Here is a 23,080-nt window from a genome sequence, read left to right as displayed (position 1 = left end):
CTGAGGCAGGATAATCCCTTGAGTCCAGGAGTTTGAGACCAGCCTGGGCAACATAGCAAGACCCCTTTTCAAAAAGAAGGAAAAAACACCAAGATTTAGCTGCCTGGATGGCCTTGAGGCAATCTTCTGTGATGCTTTTGGGAATTGGGGAAAGGAATAAAAACAAAAAAAGAAAGGAAGATGGAAGTGTAGTGTGTAGAAGGGGATAAGGAAGAAAACACCCTTATCCATGAAAAGTGACTAGTTTGTAACAGGCCCCAGCTGGAAAAGGAGAGATTGATTGTGAAATTGGTTTTGGAATTTGAAATACTCTACAGGACTGATCATTAGAATTATTCAGTTGAGACTGTGTTTATGGCTTAACGTAACCCTAGGTCTCCCTAGAGTGAACAGAAATGTTTTGGAATTTACTTGAAATTTTATCTAGAGCCTTCTAAAGGGATATTGAGATGAAATAAAGTTGCTGATTGCACCCCCTGGGTCCTGCTTGTTTTATATACTCATTACCTTAACAGTTGCTGAATAGCCACTATGAAAGCTGGGAGCTGTCATATATATCATCTCACTTAATCATCAGAATTGAGGAATGCATGTATTTTTCTCTTAGTATTTGAAGAGGCACCATTATTCTTACTTTACAGGGAGAAAACCAAGGCTTAGAGACGTGAAGTAACTTGACCAGATGGCACTTCAGGGAAGGGCTGGATAGTGGTGCTGCTAGTGGGGAAGTACAGGAGGTGGTTTCAGTGATACTCGTTTTGTTAAAGCACATTCATTTTCAGAATCCTGGAATCCTACAGATAGGCATTTAATAATATATCACACTCTTATATCAGTGTGATCAGCTAAGAGAGACAGAGACAGTAAGAGTTTTTAATGTGCTGCACATCAACAGGCTCCAAAAAATTATTTACAGCCAATATTTTCAAGGTATGGGCAAGCGGAGAGAGGAATCCAGGGCTAAGTCCTGCTCCTTAATGACCCAAATTAATCTCTCTGCAGCCAGTTGAGTTAGTCGGACAGATGTGTGTCCTCTTTCCCTGTGGGCTGACTGAAGACTTCTTCATAGCACTTTATATAAACCTATGTTACATTCCCTGTCACATTGTTTTATTATAATAATTTTTTAATTTTCTTTTGGCCAGGTAGGCAAGACTCCTTAGATCTGAGACTGTTTTCACTTTATTCACTTTTTATCTTGTTGCACCGAATACATAGTAGATACTAAATGAGCACAGAATAATTTATTGAGCTAAAATCCTGGTCTTTGGCCAGACCCAGTGGCTCATGCCTGTAATCCCTGCACTTTGGGAGGCAGAGGCAGATCACCTCAGGTCAGGAGTTTGAGACCAGCCTGGCCAATATGGCGAAACCCGTCTCTACTAAAAATACAAAAATTAGCCAGACATGGTGGCTCATACCTGTAATCCCAGCTACTTTAGGAAGCTGAGGCAGGAGAATCACTTGAACCCGGGAGGTGGAGGTTGCAGTGAGCGGAGATCACACCACTGCACTCCAGCCTGGATGACAGAGTGACTCCGTCTCAAAAAAATAATAATAAAATAATAAAATCCCTGTCTTCAAGGAGCTTACACTGTACATGGAGAAGCGTGTAAAAAGGCTGTTGTAAAATAGTACAAATGGCATAATTTCTGTTTAGAGATATATATATGTTAGTATAGAGACCAAAAATAATATCTGAAAGATTCTGCACTAAATGGTTAACAGTGGTTACCTTTGTGAAGTCAAATTACAGAAACTTTCTCTTTCTGTAGAACATATTTCTAGAAGGGTTTATAATATGTAGAATTATTTTAGCTATTTGATATTTAGTCAGAAAATATAAGGTACACATAAGAGAAATGAAATACTGTATATAATACAAAGTTATATGTGACTAGTTTTAAAATGTCAGCATGCAGCAAGCATGCTAGAATTCAGGTGGAACTCAAGATGATGAAACTCCAGACGATAGAACTGCAGACGACAGAACTCCAGAAGATGGAACTCCAGATGATGGAACTCCAGACAATGAACTGGGGTGATCAGGGAAGCCTCCAGGAGGAGGGCTTTGAAACTTACACATTATTCAGGGTTTTGAAATAGACTTTCAAAAAGCATCCAAGTCCTGATCCTTCCGTTTAATCTCAGGATCTTGTTATTGCTTTTAGAAAAGCCAGCGCCATCTGTTTTTGGAAGCTGCACCCACACCCGGCTGCTAATTTGGAAACCTAAACCACTTTAAAAATTAATGGCTTTATAAAAGGTCTGCAACCGCCTCTTAAGAGTTTAATATCATATTTATAAACTCAGTCTGTATTGAGTTCCAGCATATTGCAAATAATTTACAGTGTTGTCCTGCACAGAGCATAACTAATGTGGATCCACAGCTGTGCAGATAACTTTTCCTATCAACAGATGATAAACTATAAGTGGCCCCATTTGGAAGTGGGAGAAGAGTCCAGATTTTTAAACCTGCATTGGTGCCACTGGGAGGGAATTGCTATAGCAATGGCTTCCCTTACCTGGAAATCATCTCAATAGTAATAAATACAACCAGCTTTTTTTCTGCTAGTTATTATACCTAGGAAGAGTGAACCAGTCATGAAGTATTAATATATCACCTGCTGGTCAGCTTGCAGAAACTTTTTCTTGAGCAGCTGATAGTTTGGGAAGTGGATTGGCCAGCTAAGGGGCCCTGAAGTCAAAAGGCAAGGTCTGGAATGGCAGAAGGGGTGAAGTAAAGTTTGGACTGGGGTCAGTTACTATATAAGGATTACACATATTTGTGCCTTAACATCTCTTTAGTAATTTCTTGGTGCATTTCAGGATCCTAGAAACCAGGTCTGCTCTCTGTAGGTATGAAGTTCTTGCCTCTGAGGTCCTGGTTCCTGTGCAATATTCAGTCAACCTGCATATCAATAGTCCTAGTTATAGTGACTCCATGGACAGATTTGGGGGAAAGGACCAACGGTATACACATTGCCACTTCTACCATTTTCTATTGGCTAAAGCAAAGGAAAAGCCAAGTCGGAATTCAAGGATCAGTAAAACAGACTCTATTTCTTGGTGGGAAGAGCCCCCACATCACACTGCCAAGAGTATAGACACAGAAAGATGTGAAGAATTGGACCCACTTTGTAATCAATCTACCACACTGGGTGTGATGGAGAATTCTAGCTGTCCATCAAAATCCGCTCTCCCTTCTTCCATAGCAAAAGAAATGCAGCCAGCCATGTAGATTACATTGCACAGCCTCTTTTGCAACTCAGTGTGACCTAGGTGACTAAGCTCTTATCGTGGACTAACTTTTCACTAATGGAACGTGAGCAGAAGTGACATGTGTCACTTAAGATTTCTGAGAATGTCTTCTGGGAGGCTATATTCCATCCTTTTGTCAGCTGGAATCTTGATGTAGCAACAAACCTAGCATCATTTTATTTATGCAGCTGATGACGATGTCCCTGGAGATAGAGGAGTAACAACTTACAAGAAACTTGGGTTCCCAAATGACCAAGAGAAGCAGAGCTTTTTTCCTGACCTGAATTGCTCATGTCAGAAGTAATACGCAAAAGATAAATATACTTTTGTTCTTTAAACTACTCGGTTACAGCCTACCCTCACCTAACAAATACACGGGAGCAACTGAAGGTGCAGTCACCATTCATTTAGAAAACAAGGTCAACGAATACTTCACTGTGGTATTTTCTGGAAAGAATCAAAGTCAGTCCTAATCCCTCCTTCCTCGCCCCTACATGGCCCACAGCCTCAGAGGGAAAAATAAAGCAATGATCTGACTTCTTGTTAAGAGGATTTCAGTTAGGAAGGTGGGGAGGAGAGATATCACTCTCTGTAAACACTTTGTAAATATACTCATTCATACTAGTGTTTTTCTCATCTGATGAACCCACATCACAAATCTTTAACCTTTGCCTGAAGTACTTCTGACCATAATTGTTGGGGCTTCCTGTCACAGGGGCATTGAAATTCTGACTTCACAGCTCTTTGAAGGAGGATGGGCCACCACCTATATTTCCCTCCCAGCTGGTATATCTCTGAAAATATTGAAGAATGGTGGAAACTGACTTGAAGAGTGATCAGAGCTTCCAAATTAAGAGGCACATCATTATTGAACCTTAGGGTAGCCTGCAACTAAACAGAAGGACCCCATGGCTTCTCTACATTACAATCTTCAAAAAATTTCTTCTCTCTTTTAAAATTAAATCTAAAACCTCTGACAGGAGCTATTAATACAAGGCCCTGAATGATCTAACCATTTGTGGCTGCACAGCCTCATCTCATCCACGTGTCCTGATTGCTTCCTGCCTCTGCTCCCACTGGCATGGGCATTCCTGTTTCTCTGTTGCATTTAGTGTCCTGCACTCCTCTCTGCCTGGACAGTTTTCTCCAAATTCTCTGCCTAAGTCCTATCTATGTTTCTGATCAAAGCTACAATGTCAGTTCCTCTGGGAAGTTTTTCCTCACCCCTCAGACCAGGATAGAGCCCTCTTTCTGCCTTCTGATGGGACCTTTCTTAGCACTGCAACAATTATACTTAACTAAGTATTTCTTTCAAGTTGAATAGTAGACTCACAATCCCCTGAGGACAGGAACCATGTCTCCTTTCCTTACTGCTACATATCGGCACCTGACATAGTTTAGTAGGCAGCCCTCAAAAAATACTGAATGAGCTCAGGCATGTAATCCCAGCACTTTGGGAGCTCAAGGTGGGCAGATCATGAGGTCAGGAGATCGAGACTGTCCTATCTAACCTGGTGAAACCCCGTCTCCACTACAAAAAAAAATACAAAATATTAGCCGGGCGTGGTGGAAGGCGCCTGTAATCCTAGCTACTCAGGGGGCTGAGGCAGGGGAATTGCTTGAACTCCGGGAGGCAGAGGTTACAGTGAGCCAAGATTGCACCACTGCACTCCTGCCCAGATGACAGAGTGAGACTCCGTCTCAAAAACAAACAAAAACAAATGAATAAACATATAGATAAACTAATGAAGGGGAAGTGTCAGAAAGAGAAAGAAAAAGAGAGACAAGCAGACACAGGAAAAGAAGAAACAGAGAAAGCCAGTTTGCTACCTGATAGAATGGTTCCCAGGCCAATGAGATGCTGGAGGCACACCCTCCACCCCGGATCCCAGGAGAGCTGCACAGCATCTCTCCTCCATGCCCCACTAGCTGTTTCAGACGTTAGCCAACTCATTTCATTCTCCTTGGAGAGATGCATCCGTGAGGAATTGGAACGCACCTTACTGCACATTCCCTTGTAATAGCAAACATGGTGAATTGAATCAGCGGCCTGGGCTTAAGGACAAATTGCATTTGGAAATTGTATTTATGTATCAAAAAACTAATTACCACCAAGTTCCACTTCAGTAGTACTTGATGATTTCATTATTGGACCTAATTGTACTTCTATTCAGGATAAGAGTTTACTGTCCTTTAATTGATCATGGAAATTGAAGATACAAAAATGTGAATGGATACAAGACCTCTTTCTTTTGCTGATTTCTGGCCCATGGAAAACAAAATAGCCTCTCACCACTTTCAGGCGAAACATATAAATATTTGTCCATCTTGAGCAATCTTTTGGGATCTGCTAGCCTCAAAAGATTTGGTATAATACTTTGTACCCGCTTTCAGAAATTTACCTCAATGGCACAGGCTTTCAAATCGAAGGTGCGCACTTTCACAAAACTACAAATGGGTTGTTCCTACAAACATCCAGCGTTCTTCCTCTGAGATAAGAGGTGAGGCAATGAAAGACACACTTCTTCATGACCATTTGATGAGGGAATTGCTGCCACTGTCCACAGTCTCAGTGCAGCTCTGTCTGCAGCTAGGATAGGAAAACTCATGGACTCACCCGGCAGGAGAGTCGCGGTGGGACATCTCATCCACTCACCGAAACTGGGAGTAGCAGGGTCTCCCATCACATTAAGCCACATCTTAATGAAGTAAAACACTGGATTATCCCTGGTAACGTTTCTGACTTGTCGCTTTATAGAGGCAGCAAAAGAGGGCAGCTGGTGTAGCAAGCGAAGCAAAAGAAACCTGAACTCCCAAAATCTAACAAGAAGATCCCCAACACCACCTACACCCAGAAAGAAGGAACCCCTTTGTCTGCCTTAATAATAGGTTTTGATTTCTTTTTCTTTTTCTTTTTCTTTTCAAAAAACTTAGTCATGCAGGGCTCTGGGGGTATTTTTAAAGTGGTGACCTTCCTGCCACCTCCATCAAAGGAAAAAAGGTTTGCTGGCTGGCTGGCTTGTGTGCTTCCCTCTTATGACCAAACCCCCAGTTCCCTTGCCTCTCAAATCTTTCTGTCTTTCTAGTGCCTATGTGACTCGTGTCTCCTTAGCCTGAGGTCTATGCAGTTGGTCAGTTGGAGAATGAGAGTTTGTAACCTGCAGTGTACAGAATCCAAGGGCCAACAGGCAACTAGGGCATGCTTCTCTTTAGGAGATGATGTTTTGGCAAGGCTCTTGTTCCAGTCTGGTTGTGGATAGGTTTCATTTCCTGGTTCCGTCACATCTTCCTCTCCTCAGAGCAACTAGGATACTCTCTAATTCTCTCTGTGTCTCTTTGCCTCAGTCTTCATTGTGTTTCTATTCTCTCTCTCTCTTCCTCCCTCCACTTCCCCTCATTTTGTCTCTTTCTCTTTTTCTTTCTCGGTCTGTGTATCTGTCATCTGTCTTTGTCTCTCTCTCTGTCTCTATTTCTCTATCTATAGATCTATACACCTATCTATCTCCCTCTCTCTTCACGTCTCTTTATCATTGGAAAAGCAAAGCCCAGATCCCACCACCTGTTCAGGCTGAGTTGCCTCTCCACTGCCTCCCTGACATATCCACAACTTAATGCTTTCTGGTGCCTTCCCTCCCTTTTCCTCAGAGATCTCCCACACTGGCCCATCTTGCTCCTGGGCAGATACCAACCCTACTCCATGCATTTTTCCTTCTCATGCTCCACAGCTTTCCAGTTTTTCATAGTAGTGCTCCTGACAGCCTTGATGAGTTCCTGCTGAAGGCTTTTCTGCATTCCTCCTGCCTTCTTCCCTCCTCTTTCTCTACAATCGCTCCAATATTTCTTTCTCTAACCTGCCTCACTAAGTAACCCATCTGGGCACTCAGTGCTCATTGTTTCTCAAGAATCCTGATCAAACCATAAAGCAGTATTAACTTATTCCAGTGCAAATCACATGTGTGTGTTTCTAAATTTCATTTTTGACAGGATTGCTCAATTGCTTCTGACTCACTCAGACAAGGAAATTCTTAAAGCCACACCCATTTGAAAATGAGAGATATTGCTCCTTAAGCTGATAAGCAACTTCAGCAAAGTCTCAGACACAAAATCAATGTGCAAAAATCCTATATGTATAAGCATTCCTATACACCAATAACAGACAAACAGAGAGCCAAATCATGAGTGAACTCTCATTCACAATTGCTACAAAGAGAATAAAATACCTAGGAATTCAACTTACAAGGGATGTGAAGGACCTCTTCAAGGAGAACTACAAACCACTGCTCAATGAAATAAAAGAGCACACAAAAAATGGAAGAACATTCTGTACTCATGGGTAGGAAGAATCGATACTGTGAAAATGGCCATAATGCCCAAGGTAATTTATAGATTCAATGCCATCCCCATCAAGCTACCAATGACTTTCTTCACAGAATTGGAAAAAACTACTTTAAAGTTCATATGAAACCAAAAAAGAGCCTGCATTGCCAAGTCAATCCTAAGCAAAAAGAACAAAGCTGGAGGGATCATGCTACCTGACTTCAAACTATAGTACAAGGCTACAGTATCCAAAACAGCATGGTACTGGTACCAAAACAGACATATAGACCAATGAAACAGAACAGAGGCCTCAGAAATAACACCACACATCTACAACCATCTAATCTTTGACAAACCTGACAAAAATAAGAAATGGGGAAATGATTCCCTATTTAATAAATAGTGCTGGGAGAACTGGCTAGCCATATGTAGAAAGCTGAAACTGGATCCTTTCCTTACACCTTATACAAAAATTAATTCAAGATGGATTAAAGACTTAAATGTTAGACCTAAAACTAAATCCAGTCAGTTCATGAACTATGGTGCAATCCAGGTTTATTTTACACCATACAGGATGAAAAGCAGCGGGAGGTGGGTGGAGGCAGGTGAGAGGGAGCCCTCTCTGGGAAAGGTGCGTTCTCCTTTCTACACCATTTGCTTCACTGAGCTATACTTAAAATTGTTACACAGAAGCATATATTTAGGGTGAAAAAAAAAGGTCCAAATGCAAGAGGATTTCCAAACATGGGGAAAAAATGCTCCTACCTAACACACTGAAGAGTTTTAGTTGATACTGCCCACCCCCCACTCCTTCCTCTCACTGGGCCTATGAATGCAAAGCAAAACATTTTAGGGCACTCATTGGTATTTACCCAAAGAAGTTAAAGACTTTTGTCCACACACATATGTGCGCACAAATATTTACAGCAGCTTTATTTACAATTGCCCAAACTTGGAAGCGACCAAGGTGTCCTTCAAAGGGTGAGTGGATAAACAAACTCTGGTACATCCTAACAGTGAAATATTACTCAGTGCTAAAAAGAAATGAGCTATCAAGCCATAAAAAGACATGGAAGAAATGTAAATGTATACTACTAAGTGAAAAAAGGCAATATGAAAAGGTTATACACCGTATGATTCCAACTACATGACATTCTGGAAAAGGCAAAATTATGGAGACTATAAAAAGATCAGTGGTTGACAACCAAAGCAAAAAATTGACAATTAGGATTATATTAAGATAAAATGCTTCTGCGCAGCAAAGGAAACAATCAACAAAGTGAAGAGACAACCCACAGAATTGGAGAAGATACTACCAACTATCCATCTGACAAGGGATTAATAATCAGAATATATAAGGAGTACAACCAACTCAATAGCAAAAAATAATAATAATTCCATTTAAAAATGGGCAAAAGATCTGAACAGACACTTCTCAAAGAAGACATGAATGACCAATAGGTATATGAAAAATGTTCAACATCAATTATCATCAGAGAAATGTAAATCAAAACCACAATGAGATACCATCTCACTCCAGTCAAAATGGCATGTATAAAAAGACAAAAATAAAGCTGAGCATGGTGGCTCATGCCTCTAATCCCAGCACTTTGGGAGGCTGAGGTGGGTGGATCTCTTAAGGCCAGGAGTTCAAGACCAGTCTAGCCAACATGGTGAAACCCCATTTCTACCAAAAACGCAAAAATTAGCCCAGCATGGTGGTGGGCACCTGTAATTCCAGCTACTGGGGAGACTGAGGCATAACAATAGAATCACTTGAACCGGGGAGGTGGAGATTGCAGTGAGCCGAGATTGTGCCACTGTACTTTGGCCTGGGTGACAGAGTAAGACTCTGTCTCAAAAAAAAAAACGACAAAAGTAACAAATGCTGACGAGGATGTGCAGAAAGGGAAACCCTCATACGCTGTTGGTGGGAATGTAAATTAATATAGCCACTATGAACAACAGTATAAAATTTCCTCAAAAAACTAAAAGTAGAATTACCATAAGACCCAGAAATGCCACTACTGGGCATATATTCAAAAGAAAGGCAATCAATATGTCAAAGAGATATCTGTACTCCCATGTTTATTGCAACACTATTCACAATAGCCACAATACGGAATCATCCTAAGTGCCCATCCACAGATAAATGGATAAAGAAAATGTGGTATGTATATACTATGGAATATTATTCAGCCATAAAAAAAGAATGAAATCCTGTCATTTGCAGCAACACGGATGGAAATCAAGTCTATTATTTTAAACAAAATAAGCCAGACACAGAAAGACAAATACTGCATGTTCTCAATAATATGTGGGAGCTAAAAAAGTGGATCTCATAAAGATAGAGAGTAGACTGGTGGTTACTGGAGGCCAGGAAGGGGATGGGGGAGAAGAAAGTGAAGAGGGGGACAAGAATAAGGTGTTTATTGCCACTGATCTGTGCACTTAAAGATGGTAACGATAGTAAATTATACATCTATATTTTACATCAATTAAAAAGAATTTAAGATTAGTGGTTGTCTTGAGAACACACGGACACAAAGAGGGGAACAACACACAGCAGGGCCGGTTGTGGGTGTGGAGTGAGGGGAAGGAACTTAGAGGACAGGTCAATGGGTGCAGCAAACCACCACGGCACACGTATACCTATGTAACAAACCTGCGCGTTCTGCACATGTTTCCTGGTTTTGTTTTGTTTTAAGAAGAAATACAGTTTAAAAAAAAAATAAAAGGATCAGTGGTTGCTAGGGTTTAGAGGAGAGAGAGATGAATAGGTGATGAGCACAAAGACATTTTAGGGTGGTGAAACTATTCTGTATGAAACTATTATGGTAAATATATGCATGTCTTCATAAACTTGCCCAATCCTGTAGAATGTACAACACCAAGAGTAAGCCAGAATGTAAACTATGGACTTTGGGTGAATATGATGTGTCAATGTAGATCCGTCGATTTTAACAAATGTACCACTCTAGTGGGGGATGTTGATAAAGGGAGAGGCTATGCATGTTGCGGACAGGGAGTATACGGGAAATCTCTGTGCCGTCCTCTCAATTTTACTTTGTACCTAAAACTGCTCTTTTTAGAAAGTCTTTAAATATGAACAAATAGGAGGTCACTCAGAATGATGTGCAAGTCAAAAAGTCCCATATAGTCTCTGACTAGAAACTGTTGGGTTCAGTAAATGCCTACAGATGGAATCCTGGAATATCACTATGCTTTATAACATTTATATTTAGTGTGTGTTGAGTTCATTTAATTTGAGTGTGTTTTTGCTTTAAAAAGTCATCATACCGGCCTGGCAAAGTGACTCACACCTGTAATCGCAGTACTTTGGGAGCCCGAGGTAGGAGGATCACTTGAGTCCAGGAGTTTGAGACCAGCCTGGGCAACTTAGTGAGACCCCGTCTCTACAAAACTAATGAATAAGCAAACAAAAGTAGCCTGCCATGGTGCCATGCACCTGTAGTCCCAGGTACTCAGGAGGTAGAGGTGCAAAGATGGCTTGAGCCCGGGAGTTTGAGACTGCAATGGGCCAAAATCACACCACTGCACTCTAGCCTGTGTAACAGAGAGTGAGACCCTGACTCTAAAAGAAGAAGAAGAAGAAAGAAGAAAGAAGAACGAAGAACGAAGAACGAAGAAAGAAGAAGAAGAAGAAGAAGGAGAAGTCATTGTAACAAAAAACGGGAATCTGTTTAAAAAGTGAAATAACTTTTCTGGAGCTGTTGTGACAAATTGTCCTTAGCTGAATGGTTGTCATGCAAGATGAGTCTGTTGACCAGCTGCTGAAGAGGGAATCTACAATAGTCAGAGGCAGAGTGGGGAATACAAGGGAAAATAGGTAATAAGAAATGCACAGCGCCAAGCTACCAATTATCTGAAAAGGAGACCAACTAAAAAGCAGGGCCCCTTGTGTCCCTGCTTCATAAGGCAGGGAGACTATCACTGGCTCCAGAAAGCTGAGTATGAAACCACAAAACAGTAAATAACATCTTCTGCCCATGAGAGGCCTCTCTGTCAGCCACACTTGGCTGTTAAATTTAACCCACCTGTGACCATATCCTGTGGCCCTAATCCCACCCAGTTATCTATCAAATGCAAACTGTCAGTCATCAGGAAGACTAGATAAGAAAGTGTGAACAACAGTGGAATTCTGTGTCCACTGGAATTAACAGCATTGCGTAAGACACAACAAGCTGCATTACTGTTTTAAAGTCAAATCCCAGAAATGAGACCTCTGCTAGCCTGCATGGTGCCTTTGGGTAATTTTGAGAAAGGTGCTCAGTCTGGGAAAGTTCACTCACATGTAGCACCAAGACCAGATTCAGAGCTTAACAAATGAGGCAAACCTTCCATTTCAGCCCTCGTTCACCTCTTATTAGTCTGAGTGTTTTTGTGCAGTGCACAAAATACACATCTTTATGCAGCAGCCCCAGCAGAAAACTATACAATGGAAGAATGGAAAACCCAGTCTGCAGACCACTTATTTCAAGGAACATTCAATAGTCACTTATATTTAAATTCCAACACACAGAGGATTCTGGAGTCAAGAGATCAGGATCATACACATGGTGAAACCATAACGGAATATATAATCCTGAGCAAATCACTTCTCTTCTTTGTCTGACCTCAATTTTCTCACCTGCAAATAGAGGAAACTGAACTTGCTGACCTCTGAAGATACTTCCAGCTCCAGTCTTCAGGTCTCTTAAATGAACTGGCACAAAAATGTGGAGGGTACCATTGTTTGCAATGACAGCAGTTTTTTAACAGGATAAAGAAAAAAATCCTCACCACCACCCAGATGTTCATCAATAACGGATGGAAGTAAGAATAGTACATTTATGCACTGTAATAAATTTGTAATATTTTTTAAATAAAACATATAAATCTATAGTTAATGATGTAGAACAATGCCTGATATGTAGTATTAACTTTTTTAAAAAACAAGCTATGGAAATATATAAAGAATATGATTTAGACACACAAACATACACACACACACACACTTATTTTTTATTTAAGATGATCGTATAGGGTAAACACAAGAAACAATTCACAGTTGTTACTTTTAAAGGGTATGATGGAGGGGTGAGGGGCACGAAGGGAGTCTTTCACTTTTATTTTACATCCTCTGTGACCCTTTATTTTAGGTTTATCTAAATTTATCTTAAAAATCATAAAACGTTTCTTACAAAAGAGGTTTACACTCTGCACTCTGCTCTGAGTAGATGCCAGGGACATGTTGGCCCACTGCTACTTTTCCTCCCTGTCTCATCCTTTAAATGTTACATCAGCTACAAAGTAAGGTGTTCACAAAAATTACATGGGGGAACCTTTTTTAAAACCAGGGAACATTTTTTTAAACCAGTAACAATGAACACAAAATAAAATCCGCTCATTCTACTGCTGTTTCAAAATTTCAACATTAGTTTTTACAAGCCCTTCCCTACACCCCCAACCCTGTTTGTGAGGAACTAAAACATTGTATCTGGTGAACAGCAAAGGTTTCACTACACCTCAAATGCTAAATACCTGTGAAGCAGAGGCATGATGTCTTTTTAAACAGAAGCAGATTAAAAAAAAAAAAATGATGCAGGACTCCTTCAGTCCTTCACTAGTATTAGTTAACACTTTCCAGAAAACTGCTTCATACTGTCTGCCGCAAATACTGTGCATTCTATATCTGGTCCTATGTTCCTAAATGATAATGATCTAATATTCACCTCCTTCCAAAGGTTCATCAATTTTAACTGAAGCCCCAACTCATGATGGATTTGTTTGATTCACTGACCACCTTTGCCAATAATAGATCCAACCAAATCTTTGGGAATAGTTTCTTGTGTAGTAATAATAGGTCCACGATATGAGTCACAATCCCCTGCATAGGAATAATTATATCTGGAGCCACTCTGTGGCTCATAAGCCATGTGCCATTCTGATGCGCTCTATGTATCTATTGCAGAGTCCCAAGTTTCATCAGCACTGAAGCCAGCCATGCCATGTAACCATCTCCAGGTCTTCCTCTTCTGTCATAGGCCCTTATGTCTCCTACCCTCAGTGGTGGTAGCGAAGAAAGAGGAAGATTCTCAGCTTTGCTACTACCCCAGGCACCTTGTCCAAAAGAAGGAGGAGGTGGTCCTCAACAAGGACTCATGTCATAATGATCTCTTCTAGATAGTGACAGGGAATGCCCACACTGACTGGTAGACATTCTGTCAAAAGCACCTCTTCCCTGCCTGGGAAACCCCACCAGGCATCCAAGGTGGCCATCAGACATCATTGTAAAACCACCATAATGCAATGATGTTACATCATGTAATGTAATACGTTACACCATGAAAATTGGGATTATAAGGCTGTGCACGTCCTCTGTAGGAGACTCAGACACAAGATCAAGGATGATTTTATGCACTCTACAACTCCATAGTTTTTCTCCAATAAGAACAACTCTGTCAGTGGAATGAGGACAGCATTCCTGGAAAAGCTTGATTGTTGTTTGAGTGTTCTCTTTTTATTTATTTATTTAATTAATTAATTATTTATTTATTTATTTATTTTTTATTATACTTTAAGTTCTAGGGTACATGTGCATACCGTGCAGGTTTGTTACATATGTATACTTGTGCCATGTTGGTGTGCTGCACCCATCATCAGCACCCATCAATTCATCATTTATATCAGGTATAACTCCCAATGCAATCCCTCTCCCCTCCCCCCTCCCCATGATAGGCCCCCGTGTGTGATGTTCCCCTTCCCGAGTCCAAGTGATCTCATTGTTCAGTTCCCACCTATGAGTGAGAACATGCGGTGTTGGTTTTCTGTTCTTGTGATAGTTTGCTAAGAATGATGGTTTCCAGCTGCATCCATGTCCCTACAAAGGACGCAAACTCATCCTTTTTATGGCTGCATAATATTCCATGGTGTATATGTGCCACATTTTCTTAATCCAGTCTGTCACAGATGGACATTTGGGTTGATTCCAAGTCTTTGCTATTGTGAATAGTGCTGCAATAACATACATGTGCATGTGTCTTTATAGCAGCATGATTTATAATCCTTTGGTATATACCCAGTAGTGGGATGGCTGGGTCATATGGTACATCTAGTTCTAGATCCTTGAGCAATTGCCATACTGTTTTCCATAATGGTTGAACTAGTTTACAATCCCACCAACAGTGTAAAAGTGTTCCTATTTCTCCACATCCTCTCTAGCACCTGTTGTTTCCTGACTTCTTAATGATTGCCATTCTAACTGGTGTGAGATGGTATCTCATTGTGGTTTTGATTTGCATTTCTCTGATGGCCAGTGATGATGAACATTTTTCATGTGTCTGTTGGCTGTATGAATGTCTTCTTTTGAGAAATGTCTGTTCATCTCCTTTGCCCACTTTTTGATGGGGTTGTTTGTTTTTTTCTTGTAAATTTGTTTGAGTTCTTTGTAGGTTCTGGATATTAACCCTTTGTCAGATGAGTAGATTGTAAAAATTTTCTCCCATTCTGTAGGTTGCCTGTTCACTCTGATGGTAGTTTCTTTTGCTGTGCAGAAGCTCTTTAGTTTAATTAGATCCCATTTGTCAATTTTGGCTTTTGCTGGCGTTGCTTTTGGTGTTTTAGACATGAAGTCCTTGCCCATGCCTATGTCCTGAATGGTACTACCTAGGTTTTCTTCTAGGGTTTTTATGGTATTAGGTCTGACATTTAAGTCTCTAATCCATCATGAATTAATTTTCGTATAAGGAGTAAGGAAAGGATCCAGTTTCAGCTTTCTACTTATGGCTAGCCAATTTTCCCAGCACCATTTATTAAATAGGGAATCCTTTCCCCATTTCTTGTTCCTCTCAGGTTTGACAAAGATCAGATGGCTGTAGATGTGTGGTATTATTTCTGAGGGCTCTGTTCTGTTCCATTGGTCTATATCTCTGTTTTGGTACCAGTACCATGCTGTTTTGGTTACTGTAGCCTTGTAGTATAGTTTGAAGTCAGGTAGCGTGATGCCTCCAGCTTTATTTCTGCCTTCATTTCGTTATGTACCCAGTAGTCATTCAGGAGCAGGTTGTTCAGTTTCCATGTAGTTGAGCGGTTTTGATTGAGTTTCTTAGTCCTGAGTTCTAGTTTGATTGCACTGTGGTCTGAGAGACAGTTTGTTATAATTCTGTTCTTTTACATTTGCTAAGGAGTGCTTTACTTCCAATTATGTGGTCAATTTTGGAATAAGTGCGATGTGGTGGGGGAAGAATGTATATTCTGTTGATTTGGGGTGGAGAGTTCTAGATGTCTATTAGGTCCGCTTGGTGCAGAGATGAGTTCAATTCCTGGATATCCTTGTTAACTTTCTGTCTCGTTGATCTGTCTAATGTTGACAGTGGAGTGTTGAAGTCTCCCATTATTATTGTATGGGAGTCTAAGTCTCTTTGAGTCTCTAAGGACTTGCTTTATGAATCTGGGTGCTCCTGTATTGGGTGCATATATATTTAGGGTAGTTAGCTCTTCCTGTTGAATTGATCCCTTTACCATTATGTAATGGCCTTCTTTGTCTCTTTTGATCTTTGATGGTTTAAAGTCTGTTTTATCAGAGACTAGGATTGCAACCCCTGCTTTTTTTTGTTCTCCATTTGCTTGGTAGATCTTCCTCCATATTTTGAGCCTATGTATGTCTCTGCATGTGAGATGGGTCTCCTGAATACAGCAGACTGATGGGTCTTGACTCTTTATCCAGTTGGCCAGTCTGTGTCTTTTAATTGGAGCATTTAGTCCATTTACATTTAAGGTTAATATTGTTATGTGTGAACTTGATCCTGCCATTATGATATTAACTGGTTATTTTGCTCGTTAGTTGATGCAGTTTCTTCCTAGCCTGGATGGTCTTTACATTTTGGCATGTTTTTGCAATGGCTGGTACCGGTTGTTCCTTTCCATGTTCAGTGCTTCCTTCAGGGTCTCTTGTAAGGCAGGCCTGGTGGTGACAAAATCTCTAAGCATTTGCTTATCTGTAAAGGATTTTATTTCTCCTTCACTTATGAAACTTAGTTTGGCTGGATATGAAATTCTGGGTGAAAATTCTTTTCTTTAAGAATGTTGAATATTGGCCCCCACTCTCTTCTGGCTTGTAGAGTTTCTGCCGAGAGGTCTGCTGCTAGTCTGATGGGCTTCCCTTTGTGGGTAACCCGACCTTTCTCTCTGGCTGCCCTTAAGATTTTTTCCTTCATGTCAACTTTGGTGAATCTGGCAATTATGTGTCTTGGAGTTGCTCTTCTCGAGGAGTATCTTTGTGGTGTTCTCTGTATTTCCTGAATTTGAATGTTGGCCTGCCCTACTAGGTTGGGGAAGTTCTCCTGGATGATATCCTGAAGAGTGTTTTCCAACTTGGCTCCATTTTCCCCCTCACTTTCAGGCACCCCAATCAGACGTAGATTTGGTCTTTTTACATAATCCCATACTTCTTGCAGGCTTTGTTCATTTCTTTTTCTTCTTTTTTCTTTTGGTTTCTCTTCTCGCTTCATTTCATTCATTTGATCCTCAATCGCTGATACTCTTTCTTCCAGTTGATCAAGTCGGTTACTGAAGCTTGTGCATTTGTCACGTATTTCTCGTGTCATGGTTTTCATCTCTGTCATTTCATTTATGACTTTCTCTGCATTAATTATTCTAGCTATCAATTCTTCCACTCTTTTTTCAAGATTTTTAGTTTCTTTGCGCTGGGTACGTAATTCCTCCTTTAGCTCTGAGAAGTTTGATGGACTAAAGCCTTCTTCTCTCATCTCGTCAAAGTCATTCTCTGACCAGCTTTGATCCGTTGCTGGCGATGAGCTGCGCTCCTTTGCAGGGGGAGATGCACTCTTATTTCTTGAATTTCCAGCTTTTCTGCCCTGCTTTTTCCCCATCTTTGTGGTTTTATCTGACTCTGGTCTTTGATGATGGTGACGTACTGATGGGGTTTTGGTATAGGTGTCTTCCTGTTTGATAGTTTTCCTTCTAATAGTCAGGACCCTCAGCTGTAGGTCTGTTGGAGATTGCTTGAGGTCCACTCCAGACCCTGTTTGCCTGGGTATCAGCAGCAGAGGTTGCAGTAGATAGAATATTGCTGAACAGTGAGTGTACCTGTCTGATTCTTACTTTGGAAGCTTCCTCTCAGGGGTGTACTCCACCCTGTGAGGTGTGGGGTGTCAGACTGCCCCTAGTGGGGGATGTCTCTCAGTTAGGCTACTCAGGGGTCAGGGACCCACTTGAGCAGGCAGTCTGTCTGTTCTCAGATCTCAACCTCCGTGTTGGGAGATCCACTGCTCTCTTCAAAGCTGTCAGACAGAGTCGTTCGGGTCTGCACAGGGTTCTGCTGCTTTTTTTGTTTTTGTTTTTTAGCTGTGCCCTGTCCCCAGAGGTGGATTCTACAGAGACAGGCAGGTTTCCTTGAGCTGCTGTGAGCTCCACCCAGTTCGAGTTTCCCAGCGGCTTTGTTTACCTACTTAAGCCTCGGCAATGGCGGGTGCCCCTCCCCCAGCCTCGCTGCTGCCTTGCGGTTAGATCGCAGACTGCTGTGCAAGCAATGAGGGAGGCTCTGTGGCCGTGGGACCCTCCCGGCCAGGTGTGGGTATAATCTCCTGGTGTGCCCGTTTGCTTAAAGCGCAGTATTGGGGTGGGAGTTACCCGATTTTCCAGGTGTTGTGTGTCTCAGTTCCCCTGGCTAGGAAAGGGATTCCCTCCCCCTTGCGCTTCCAGGTGAGGCGATGCCTCGCCCTGCTTCAGCTCTTGCTGGTCGGGCTACAGCAGCTGACCAGCACCGATTGTCCAGCACTCCCTAGTGACATGACCCCAGTACCTCAGTTGAAAATGCAGAAATCACTGGTCTTCTGTGTCGCTCGCGCTGGGAGTTGGAGACTGGAGCTGTTCCTATTCGGCCATCTTGTTCCGAGTGTTCTCTTGAAGCTCTTCGATTTTAGCATCTTTGACCTCAATAATTCCTCCTGCCAGGCTCTGATGAGTCAACAGCCTCAACTCACAATCAAAGTTGCTTCCTTTATAATGGTGGTACTCTTCCAAGGTAGGGATGATTTTCTTCCGAATTTCTCCAATTGTGTCAGTATCAGCACTGATACTCAGCATGCACTTGGGGCCACTGCCCTCTGGGGCTAGAACCCTGGCACTGTAGTCTGTACAGAAAGCCTTAATATTCTTACTTCCCTTTCCAATCACTGTCCAAGCATTCTTGCTCTGAAACACAACACATAATTCAGCCATCAGTGTTTCTAGATCTTTTAAATGCTTGTCCCTCTTCCATATCTTCTGCAAGGCATTTACCAAATTCACCATTGGTTTCAGTGTTAGGGAACGTTTTCTCTAGCTGTTCAGTTTCCATTTCTTAAATCGGCATGAAATGGACACATCAATCTATAGGCATGTGGGACAAACGTGGGACACAGGCAAGATGCCGAGGTCGGTGCAACAGAGAAACAGGATAATGATTCCTCTGTGACTTTCTGAATTTTATCATAAGCATTAATCACATTGGGGATAAAAGTAGACAATAAAATGTTTTAAGTTAGGTAGTCAACAATTAAGATCAAAATATACAGGAGGGATTGCTAACTCTGAAAACTTTGTTCCGTTATTTAGATATTTGCTTATTCCAGGGTCTGCAGCATTGCCAGAAGCACATCCAGTGTGGTCATTTTTATGACTCAGTTTCCTAAAATGCTCTCGCCTCCAGGTTCCAGCTCAGTGCCATCCTCCTCACCTTCTCCCTATGGAAGATGAGGCACCTCACGGTATCCTGATTTTCCCTCTCTTTGAAATAGCTTGAGGGTTTCTCCAAAATAACGGCTCGCTCTTCTAGATATTAATTAAGAAGGCCAGTTGCAGTTTCACTTAGAATCATAAGGTCCAAACTGAAAAGCCTAACTTCTCTAACTCCACAGAGAGCAATAAAATCCTCTCTGCGGAGACTTAATATAAGCAAAGAAAATTCATCTGGAAAGGTGAGGCCCGTCAGTCAGCAGGAAGCTACAAATCCCGCAGCTGGTACAACTCGGTTATTGACCTCCACTGTAATCGTATCTGTTTTCTGTTGAGAATGAACTAAATTCCATCAGGCTGGGCTCTCAGGGTCTCTGTTCTCAGTTCAGGATGCAGTGACCTGTGCTGATGTCTCCTAGGGTAAATCTATGTTTTAATCATCTCCTCTATCCTGCTTTCCCTATCTCTTAAATGGGAGATGCCTATCCTTACCACTGCTGCTTTTAGAATTGAGAAGAAATCAATCAGGAATGACCAAACACAATGTGTCTATAAAATACAACAAAATAATCACAGCTATTAATATGTTTAAAATTCACCAGGGCCTTCAAATCACTTGGGAAAGCATTTTATATGTGAATATAAATTATACCATCTGCTGCTCTCCCCTAATGTTTAAATCAGATCACTGCCAAATCCAAGCATCAAAGAAAGAAGAAAACTGAGACCATTTTTTTGGTTTTCTCATACCTTTGAGCCTCTTCACCTCATTGCACCTCCCTTTGTCCTTTAAGATGTAGGTTTTCCCCAAGGATATTCATTGAGATCAAACTCACAAGTGACTGGCTTTAAAAAAAAGTAAATATATAACCTCCAACACAGACACCCACACAAACTAATCCTTGAAAGCACCCTCCCAATGTTGAAAAGAATGGGATTTGGATTGAAAAGAATGAGATTTGTGGGGGAAAAAAAAGAATTTTTGAAAAGCAACCAAACTAGGCTGGGCTCAGCGGCTCATGCCTGTAATCCCAGAACTTTGGGAGGTCGAGGCGGGTGGATCACATGAGGTTGGGAGTTGAGACCAGCCTGGCCAACATGGTGAAAATTCGTCTCCAATGAAAAAATACAAAAATTACCCAGGCATGGTGGTGCAGGCCTGTAGTCCAAGCTACTTGGGAGGCTAAGGCTGGAGGATCACTTGAACCTGGGAGGAAGAGGTTGCAGTGAGCTGAGATTGTGCCACTGCACTCCAGCCTGGGTGACAGAGTAAGACCCTGTCTCAATAAATAAGTAAGTAAGTAAGTAAGTAAATAAATAAATAAATAAGTAAATAAAGTCCTGGTTGTCAGAGGGCTCACCAACTGTAAGAGATGCTTTCCTTACCATTTGACCCAGCCATCCCATTACTGGGTATATACCCAAAGGATTATAAATCATGCTGCTATAAAGACACATGCATGCATATATTTATTGCAGAACTATTCACAATAGCAAAGACTTGGAACCAACTCAAATGTCCATCAATGACAGACTGGATTAAGAAAATGTGGCACATATACACCATGGAATACTATGCAGCCATAAAAAAGGATGAGTTCATGTCCTTTGTAGGGACATGGATGCAGCTGGAAACCATCATTCTCAGCAAACTATCGCAAGAACAGAAAACCAAACACCACATGTTCTCACTCATAGGTGGGAATTGAACAATGAGATCACTTGGACACAGGAAGGGGAACATCACACACTGGGGCCTGTCGCGGGGTGGAGGGAGTGGGGAGGGATAGCATTAGAAGCTATACCTAATGTAAATGACGAGTTAATGGGTGCAGCACACAAACATGGCACATATATACATATGTAACAAACCTGCACATTGTGCACATGTACCCTAGAACTTAAAGTATAATAAAAAATAAAAAATAAAGAGATGCTTTCCTCTCAATTCCTTTCTTGCTCAGGGAAATACTAAGATACACCTAGATTGGGGATGTTAACATCTCATCAGCTTCCAGGTCACAAACACAGCTGAATCACGCACACAAGGGAGGATCAGAAAGCAAGAAAAGATTTCCTGAGGTATACAGAGGCCAGCCCTAAAATGCAAAACCACATTACACCAATTATTCCTGATCCAGGCTGAGGTGTCTGGGTACAGTGGATAATTAGAGGCTGCCCCAGTCTTTGCACCGACATCACTGGTGCTATTTAATGTAATTACATTACAGTAAAATGATGAGTTTTCCCATAATTGGTAGTTACAACATAATTGTGTCTACACAGAATATTAACACCCTAATTGCTGGAGCCTTCCATTCACGTCAATGAATGTTTCCATTCTCTCTGGGCCATAAAGTGAGAGAACTGGAATTTTCTGGTATAGCCCCTCACATTCATCCTCTTTTGTTCATACATTGATCCTCTTAGATCTTTTAAGGAATCCCACTTTTACCCCTCAAGGACACAATTTCTTTTTCTCCTCTTACTTTCCACCTTCCTTCCCTGGTAAAACGAGCTCTGCCAACCAGAAAGCATGGGACAGATTCATTTCATTGACAAGTGCAGTATTCTAGTGAGTGCTAGGCTCAGAGAAAGGCAGGTCTGTGCACATCCTGGCTTGCCTGCTTTATTTCTGTGTGACCTTGGCAAGTTGCTTAACCTTGCCAAGTCTTAGCTTCCTCGTTTGTAAAGTGAAGATTATACCATCCACTTCATGGTGCTAATGTAGCATGTAAAATAAGCACTTAAGGCCAGACGCAGTGGCCCATGCCTGCAACCCCACCACTTAGAGAGGCCACGGTGGGAGGATCACTTGAGTCCAGGAGTTCGAGATCAACCTGGGTAACATGGTGAAACCCCATGTCTACAAAATATATATTTTTAAATTATCCATGCATGGTGGCACACACCTGCAGTCTCAGCTACTCAAGAGGCTGAGACAGAAAGAACTCTTAGGCATGGGAATTCAAGGTTGCAGTGAGCTATGACTATGCCACTGTGCTCCAGCCTGGGTGACAGCAAGGCCCTGTCTCTACAAATAAAAAAAATAGGGATTTAAGTAATGTTAGTTGAATTTGAGAGGATCTTACTAATAAAAATTATAGGATATTGTTCCCAGGGTTATTTCTATTTTTAAAGGGACTATGGATACTTTGAATTAAATCAACCAACATCATTATTCAACAGGTAGGTAAAGTATTTAGGGAAGTAGAAACGGTTCTTCCAAAACTCATTGTCATACATAATAATGTCTGGCCACTTAAGACACAGAATAGCATGATGATTTAATGCAATACCCAAAATCCAGAGGGCCCAGGTCTAGATCCCAGTCTGCCACTTTCGATCTGTGTGGCATTGGGCCAGCAAATTTACCTATCTGTGTTATCATCTCCACCTACAAAAGCAAAATGTTGTTAATTGTACTAAACTCCCAGAGTTGTTATGAGGATCAAGTAAGTTGAAATATGTAAAGCCAGCTCCTCCTACCACCCCCAGCCAACCAAACACTTTCTAAGGATCGAGACTGTGTATGTGTGATTAAGTCCTCTTCAATGGTAGGAGTTGTAAGGCGTAAAACTTAGCACTGTTGATAGTAATTATTCCCCTCCATATGAAAAATAGAACAAAAGGAAAAAGAGAGCAACAGCAGTCTTCAGTGAGAAAGAATGCAGGAGACACAGTGGAAAACAAAGAAAGAGCTGGGGATATTCCAGAGCTTCTTCTAGTTTGTGCTGCATCCCAGATTTCTATAATTTAGTTA

At 41.4% G+C, this 23,080-nt stretch overlaps 1 pseudogene; it reads right to left on the bottom strand.

Annotated features, from left to right (window-relative positions):
• Window positions 1-13,177: 13,177 nt before the first annotated feature.
• On the bottom strand, window positions 13,178-18,940 carry LOC117080062 (annotated as a pseudogene).
• Window positions 18,941-23,080: the final 4,140 nt, after the last annotated feature.

The sequence above is a fragment of the Trachypithecus francoisi genome, unplaced genomic scaffold (genome assembly GCF_009764315.1).
Source record: "Trachypithecus francoisi isolate TF-2019V2 unplaced genomic scaffold, Tfra_2.0 Lachesis_group8, whole genome shotgun sequence".
In the NCBI taxonomy this organism is placed as follows: Eukaryota; Metazoa; Chordata; class Mammalia; order Primates; family Cercopithecidae; genus Trachypithecus; species Trachypithecus francoisi.
Note: the sequence above shows the minus strand (reverse complement) of the source record. Positions and strands in the feature narration are given on the sequence as shown.